Raw genomic sequence first — 8,600 nt, forward strand, 5'->3', positions numbered from 1 at the left:
CCGTCTCCCTCAGTCCCCTTATGCCTCCGGCTCCTGATCCACCGCCTCCTGTGCTAGTGGATGGTCACCCCCAGTGGCAGGTCCGCCGGTTGATGGGCGTTCGTCGGCGGGGCCGGGGATTCCAATACCTGGTGGACTGGGAGGGTTACGGCCCTGAGGAGCGTAGCTGGGTCTCCCGGCAGCTCATCGTGGATCCCGGCTTGATCACCGACTTCCATCGGGCCCATCCTGACGAGCCGGGTCGGCCTGGTCGCCGGGCGGCTCCCGTTGAGGGGGGGGTACTGTGAGGTTTCTGTCCTTGCCTTCTCACTCGTTCTGTTCCTTTAACCACCCTCGCTTTGTTTTCATTCATTTTTTCTGTCAAGTATTTCAATTCCCTCGTTCACACGTTTCTCCCCGCTGACGTCATCTGAGACGTCGCTGATTGGTTCCCTCACTTCCCCACGCTTTTCAATCACATTCCCCAGCTGTCACTGCCTTTCAATCAATCGATCCCTCATTATTTATACCCCGTTTTCCCCACCCTAAGTTGTTGGTTCGTCTTGATTTGTCGCTGGATGTTTTTCCCCGTTGCTTCTGTTTCACTGTGCTATTCTCCAGGAATTCCTAGAAGCCTTCGCTGGGATACCTGCTCCGTGGCGCGCGCTCGCCTCCACTGTTGTTCCTGTTCCATTTACGCAGCTCGTCTGGGTGAGTTTTTCTAGACTGACTGTCTTGACCTAATTCCGATTTTCGTGTGTAACCTTTACACTGAAGTCTACCACCTTTTTGTCAGACAGTCACTCACCCAGCCATTAACGTTTTTGCTCTTTCCTTTATGGAATAATATTTTGGGATCTTCCACCTCCCACTGTGTATTTACACGAAGATATTATTTCACATTTGGACGGTGTTTGGATTTTTGCTCACTGTGTATTTACACGAAGATATTGTTTCACATTTGGACTGTGTTTGGATTTTTGCTCACTGTGTGTTTACACGAAGATAGTATTTCACAATTGGACGGTGTTTGGATTGTTGCTCACTGTGTGTTTACATGAAGATATTCACTTGGGCTGTTTTTGGAATATTGCTCATCACTGTGTTGTTTAACACGAAGAATATAACACCCTGTCCTCCAGCTCGTTTCAAGTCTGCTCTGTCACTGACCCGTTCCCTCTCTCCCTCTCTCGGTCTTGCACAACATCTGAGAGGTCCGCCGTGAGAGTCTGCAGAGCGGTACAGAGGTCTGCTCCTGCTTCCCAAGACTACCCTTCCGGGAGAAGCTGCAGAGCAGCAGAACTTTGCCCCTTGTTCTTTGTACCTGTTCTTGTTGACCTGCTTTCCCTGTTTCACTTATTCTAGTCACCAAATAAACAAGCCCTTGTATTTGGCAACTCTGAATCCAACTCTCTTGTGTCGTTGCGTTTGGGGTCGGCGTCAAACCATAACAGCTTCTCTTTGATGACCCTCCGGGAGCTTGGATAGGAGTAGATCTGAGGCGGCCAGAAGACGCAGAGCGTAGGGGTCTTAAGGGTGTGTAGTTAGAGACCATTGACCGGAGGTAGGCGGGAGCGGTTCCCTTTGCCGCACGCTATGCTAGGTCGAGGGCCTTGAAGCGGATACGTGCAGCAATCATCACTCATCACCTTCAGCAAACTGAAATCTCACTTAGAATTCAGCTCCTCAAAGCACGTCTGGATGATCCAGCTGCCTTTGAATGAAGGTTTTTTGTTGTTACCCTAGTGGGAGTATAAAAAAAAAAAAAAAAAATACAATTCCATTATGATTTTATGTCCTTTATGTATTTAACAATAATAATTAGACATTATAGATGTCTCTGCAATGTGGTCCTTGTCTTCCTTTTTTTCCATATCCACTAGATGGAGATTGGTAGGATTAAAGCACTGATATTCAGGATCTAGTCATCTTGAAAAGACTCAATCTGGATCAGGGTGATCCTATCCTGGATTACTTTGAAATACCGGGACAAAATCTGGCCGAGTTGTCTGATCCTGGATCACAAAAAATGGGATTTAAAAATCTGATCGGATCAGATAGGGATTAAACGTTTTGAACTCCTGGGCCCAGGATAGAAGCTCCTTCTGAGTCTCTCTGTGCTTGCCATGAGACTCCGGTAGCGCTTGCCTGACCGCAGCAGTTCAAAGAGGCAGTTGTTTGGGTGGCTATCTTTGATTATTCTCTTAGCCTTACCCCTGCAACGCTTGTTGTAAATGTCTTGGAGAGTGGGAAGCCCACCTCCAATTGTGCACACACACACACACACACACACACACACACACACACACACACACACACACACACACACACACACACACACACACACACACACACACACACACACACACACACACACACACACACACACACACACACACACACACACACACACACACACACACACACACACACACACACACACACACACACACACACACACACACACACACACACACACACACACACACACACACACACACACACACACACACACACACACACACGCACGCACGCACACACACACACACACACACACACACACACACACACACACACACACACACACACACACACACACACACACACACACACACACACACACACACACAACCGCTTTAAACAATCACTTTAAACAAAATGTCACTTTAAACAAAATGGAAAAGTCACTTTAAGGAAAGAACATGATACGTGGTTCTTGTATAGTATAGTTTAGATATAGTAAGCATAACATAATGACAGAGTTAAAACTGTATATTGTATAGTAGTGTACATAGGAACCAGTGCCTTCTCAGGAATTTAGCATGTCTATTTTTATCATGCACATCTTATGTCTTACCTGTTTTTTTTCTATGTCTATTTTATTATTAGTATTATTGCACAATCGATGCGGGCATGACCACCCGCATTTCACTGTATGCCCTGGTATGTATGTGACAAATAAACCTCTTGATTCTTGATTCAACCTCAACCTCCCTCTCCCTGCCAACCTGTCTCTCTCTCCCTGTCTCCCTCTCCCTGCCAACCTGTCTCTCTCTCCCTGCCAACCTGCCTCTCTCTCTCTCTTGCCAACCTGTCTCCCTGTCCTGCCAACCTGTCTCTCTCTCCCTGCCAACCTGTCTCTCTCTCCCTGCCAACCTGCCTCTCTCTCCCTGCTAACCTGCCTCTCTCTCCCTGCTAACCTGTCTCTCTCTCCCTGTCTCCCTCTCCCTGCCAACCTGCCTCTCTCTCCCTGCCAACCTGCCTCTCTCTCTCCCTGCTAACCTGTCTCTCTCTCCCTGTCTCACTCTCCCTGCCAACCTGCCTCTCTCTCCCTGCCAACCTGCCTCTCTCTCTCCCTGCTAACCTGTCTCTCTCTCCCTGTCTCACTCTCCCTGCCAACCTGTCTCTCTCTCCCTGCTAACCTGTCTCTCTATCCCTGCCAACCTGCCTCACTCTCTCTTGCCAACCTGTCTCTCTCTCCCTGCCAACCTGCCTCTCTCTCTCTCTTGCCAACCTGTCTCTCTCTCCCTGCCAACCTGCCTCTCTCTCTCTCTTGCCAACCTGTCTCCCTGTCCTGCCAACCTGTCTCTCTCTCCCTGCCAACCTGTCTCTCTCTCCATGCTAACCTGCCTCTCTCTCCCTGCCAACCTGCCTCTCTCTCTCCATGCTAACCTGTCTCTCTCTCCCTGTCTCACTCTCCCTGCCAACCTGTCTCTCTCTCCCTGCTAACCTGTCTCTCTCTCTCTCTTGCCAACCTGTCTCACTCTCTCTTGCCAACCTGCCTCTCTCTCCCTGCCAACCTGTCTTTCTCTCCCTGCCAACCTGTCTCTCTTCTATCCTCGCCAACATTCCTTGATATATTTTCCAAACTAAATCACCGCGAAGCCGCTCCTCAGTGTGTGTTTGGTAACAGAAGTTCTCTACAAACAGGACACCTGGACAGACCGGCTCTCAGCTGAAACACAAACAGGACACCTGGACCGGCTCTCAGCTGAAACTGCACGAGTACGAACCAGAACAGAGTTCATGGATTTGGGCAAAATGTGGTCATTGAATGCATTTTGTGTGAAAAGCAATGAAAGATTTTTCACAGTTTTGTCCACATACATGTATAGACTCCGGAGGTTCTCGGTTCGATTCCCGCTCCTCCCGGGCAGCGTGTCAAAGTGTCCTTGAGCAAGACACTTAACCCCCTAACTGCTCCAGATGAGCAGGTCGGCACCTTGCATGGTCGCCTCCGCCGTCGGTGTGTGAATGTGTGAGTGAGTGGGTAAAATGTGAGGAACAAATTGTAAAGCGCTTTGGATAAAAGCTCTATATAAATGCCATATTTTCCACAAGTCTCATTCTGATAGCATTAAATACATATCTGGGGTTAAATAGAAACATATAGTTCCTTATGAGGTCATAAGTTGTACTGTATTATCCCTCTGCATTTGACCCATCCTAACTACTGCAGTGGTTCAGCCACAGACAGGCTTCCGGGGTCCACCTCCCGCTGTAATGCCAGTACCCTCATCTATATATCATATATATATACATGGCCGCCTAGTTATAGTTGAAAGTGGGGGTGCACATTTTTAATTTTTTTTGTATTTTTATATTTTTTAGTTTTTTTTTTATCGGCAAGGGGTGGCAGATATTTCTTTCATTTAATGAACCTGTACATGCAATTTCCTGCAATATAGAGCCTTCAATCTTGACTAATAAAGCTGCTCTTTTCACTATAAAACTCAGTTTATATTGCAGTATGATAGCCAATTACTATAATAATAATAATAATATATTAATATATATATACTGTATATATACTGTATATTGATTTTTCGCTCTTTTATTTTTATTAAATCAATCTCCTTTCAAATAGGCCAAGTTTTTAATAAGAAAGAGAGAAAAAATACCAACAAGGAACAATAACAGGGTCTGCTGTAAATATAGCCTATTTTGTGTCTTAATTTGTTATGTTATCCTACACTTTAAGCTGTCTGATATTTCCATTACCTGTAACTCTTGGGTCTCTTTCTCTCCTTCTCTGCCTCCTCCCTGAGTCTGCACAGTCACCATATCATTCTACATTAAGGAGAGCAATACACTTATGAATACACTGAACCGGTTTGAATACACAATCTTTATGCTACTCTGTAAAGAAAGGGAGAGAGGGGGGGATATATAATCCAAGTATTTGTGTCTTAATTTGTTATGTTATCCTACACTTTAAGCTGACTGTCTGATATTTCCATTACCTGTAACTCTTGGGTCTCTTTCTCTCCTTCCTGAGTCTGTACAGTCACCATATCATTCTACATTAAGGAGAGCAATACACTTATGAATACACTGAACATCATTATGAAACATTTCTATTGCACCCTTACTTACAATTCATTATGAATTGAAAATGGGGAACCCTGATGTAAACAAGACGAAAGTCTTTCTCTGGTCTGGATCCCCTTAACAATTGTGTGTATTGAGCCGTACTGTACTGTACCCATTCTGCAATCTGTTATTGATTGATAAAAAATGTTATTAACATATTGCAGAATGGGTACAATATAGTACGGCTCAATACACACAATTGTTAAGGGGATGCAGACCAGAGAAAGACTTTTGTTTTGTTTACATCAGGGTCCCCCATTTACAATTCATAATGAATTGTAAGTAAGGGTGCAATTAACACCGTGCAATCCATTATTTGTGGAGCCCGCCCTTTAAGTCTTTGAGCTATTAGGCTACTAGGGTTCTTACTTTGCGTTTTGGTGTACTGAAAAATGCTCCGATGTCTGTATTCTTTCTTTTTTCTGCCATGTTACCTGGTTGGCTGGACACACACACATTTTCATTTCAGGTATTGTACCTTAAGATAATTGAACATCTTGATTTACCGTAAATCCTCAAATATAGGACGGGTCTTCTATTTACCTCAGCTGCAAAGAGCACCAGGCCTTTATTAGAGGCTTATATAAGAGGCAGGCCTTAATTTAAAAAAATGACACTCATGGACATAATCCCTTCATTTTCAGACTTTTATTGCATTATTATTATTATATAAAAAATAATTTTTTTGGGGGGCCCTCGTCACTATAGGCCCACGGGCCGCGGCCGTCGTTAATCCGGCCCTGCTCGTCTGCCATAGCGAACGTTAAAATTTGCAAACGAAGTCAACGTTATCCAGCTGACGACACCACATATCTAGATATATGACAACGTTAGCTAGCGGCTAGCACTAAAGCTAACGCCAACCAGAGGGAAACTTTGTTATTATTATTATTATTATTATTATTGGTATGACCAGATGGCATTTCGGACCATGAAACAATTTTATTGTATTGCGTGGTAGAAGTTATACCACTCAATAGTAAAGATGATGTCTAACATAATAGTTTGTTCGAACAACTGAACTTACTTAGTGGAAGATCCTGCTGTTGTGACAAAGTGTTCACGCTGCCTGCCTGCCTGCCTACCAGCTTACACCTGGAGGCTGCAGCGCTGTGAGACTGGAGTGCGCCGGCCGGGCTCCGCTCTGTCTGTGGGAGGCACTGGATCAAACCATATCGGGCAGGGGGGTGTCGCAATCTTTGGAAACTTAAAAACTTGCTATTAAGTGTCATTGCGTATTATTAATTTGATTGAAATTACGTAGTTATGGTTAGATAATATTTATATATTGGGGGGGGATATATCATATGATCAAAAAGTGAGGGAGCAAAGAGACAAGTTTGCTCCCCCAAGTTCAATACTCCTGGAGCACGTGCTTCGGCTGCTCTATTACGTAGGCGTCTATGTATATATATATCATCATATATCATAACGTCGCTGGCGGAAGAAAACCTCATAACTCCATTTTTTCAACTCAGTAGATCCTCCTCCTATGTGTGTGTGGTTTTACAACGTTTAAACAATGGGAAAGCAAAGCATTGAAGTTAAACCGATCATCTGTCTAAACCTCGTCGTAACTCTGTTTGCCCTCAAATCTGTGTTCGTTTTTTTCCTCTCCTGAAAAGTTGGGTTTTTGGAGTTACGAGGTCTTCTTCTGCCAGCGACGTAGGGCACACAGACCCTCATCTGTACCTTTGTTTACACCGTTTATTTGATCTCACAATTTTATATTCAGATATAATTGTATTGCCTATACTTTCTAGTATTACCCTGCCCATACCTGTGTGGGGTGCCCATACCTGTACCCCCCCCCCCCCCCATGCTGCTATGACGCCCCAAAAGGGAATCAATAAAGGAATATCTTATCTTGGGGCGACAGTGCCTCGGGAGGTAGAGCAGTCGTCTGGTAATCCGGAGGTTCCCCGGTTCGATTCCCGCTCCTCCTCCTTCCCGGGCAGCGTGTCGAAGTGTCCTTCAGCAAGAATACGCTTAACCCCATAACTGCTCCCGATGAGCAGGTTGGCACCTTGCATTGCTTGCATGTAATTTTAGCCATCTTAATTGTTAGTTTCATTATGCATCGTGTGTCGAGTACTGACTTTTAATCATTTTCTTTTGCAATAATAATTGTTTTTGTATGTTTTTTTGTTGTTGTGTGGACCCCAGGAAGACTAGCTGGTTGCTATGGCACCAGCTAATGGGGATCCGTAATAAAATCAAACCAAAATGTGTGAGTGAATGGGTAAAATGTGAGGAACAAATTGAAAAGCGCTTTGGATAAAAGTGTTATATAAATGCAGCCTCTTATCTTATCTTACCTTGGTACCAAGGACATTGGCAGGAGTAGTATGTACCTAATAATATATTATATTATTATTATTATTATTATTATTATTATTATTATTATTATTATTATTATTATTATTATTATTATTATTATTATTATTATTATTATTATTATTATTATTATTATAGTATGTACCTATGTGTTTATGTGAGGGAGGAAACTGGAGTAGTAGAAAAGACACATCCAAAGTGTCGTCACAGGGGTGCTTGACTCAAAAATAGATCTGTAAAGTTGCAAAAAGAAGTCAGCACACCGTCTGTAGTCCAAGTTTTATTCAAATAAACACAACGTTTCGGCCTGTGGCCTTTGTCAAGTGTGTTTAAACAAAATGTCACTTAAAAAGAAAATGGAAAAGTCACTTATTTTTTTCACTTTTTCTCCTCTTTTTCTTTTTTTCTCCCATCCCAATTCCACTGTGCCAATTCTCCCCTCCCCTGTTTTGAACGTTGCTCGCATATGCCCCCCACTGGCCGGTTGTAGGGAGGATAGAAGCCTTGCATCACGTGTCCCCTCCGATACACGAGGAGGCAGCCTGTCACATCTTTTCACCTGCCAGCGCGGACTCTCATTGGCGAGGTGTAACGTGTGGGAGGCTCACACTACCCCCGCCATTTCCTGTCGTCTCTGCTGTGCAGGCGTCCCCCAACCGACCTGTAGGAGTCGCTGTCCACAACGTCCAGATTACCACCCATCGACTTCCCACCCGCTAACTCTGCCAATTGAGTTAGTATGACGGCCGGTCCAAGCCGGAGGCAACGCCGACAGCCGGAGTCGAACCCGGTGTCTCTTGCGTTGGTGACGAGCGCAATGTCCGCTGCGCCACCCAGCCGCCTGGAAAAGTCACTTGAAAGGAATGATGAGGAATATAAAAGTCACTTTAAGGAAAGAACAGATGTGGTTC

The sequence above is a fragment of the Notolepis coatsorum genome (assembly GCF_963971535.1).
Source record: "Notolepis coatsorum genome assembly, chromosome: 17".
In the NCBI taxonomy this organism is placed as follows: Eukaryota; Metazoa; Chordata; class Actinopteri; order Aulopiformes; family Paralepididae; genus Notolepis; species Notolepis coatsorum.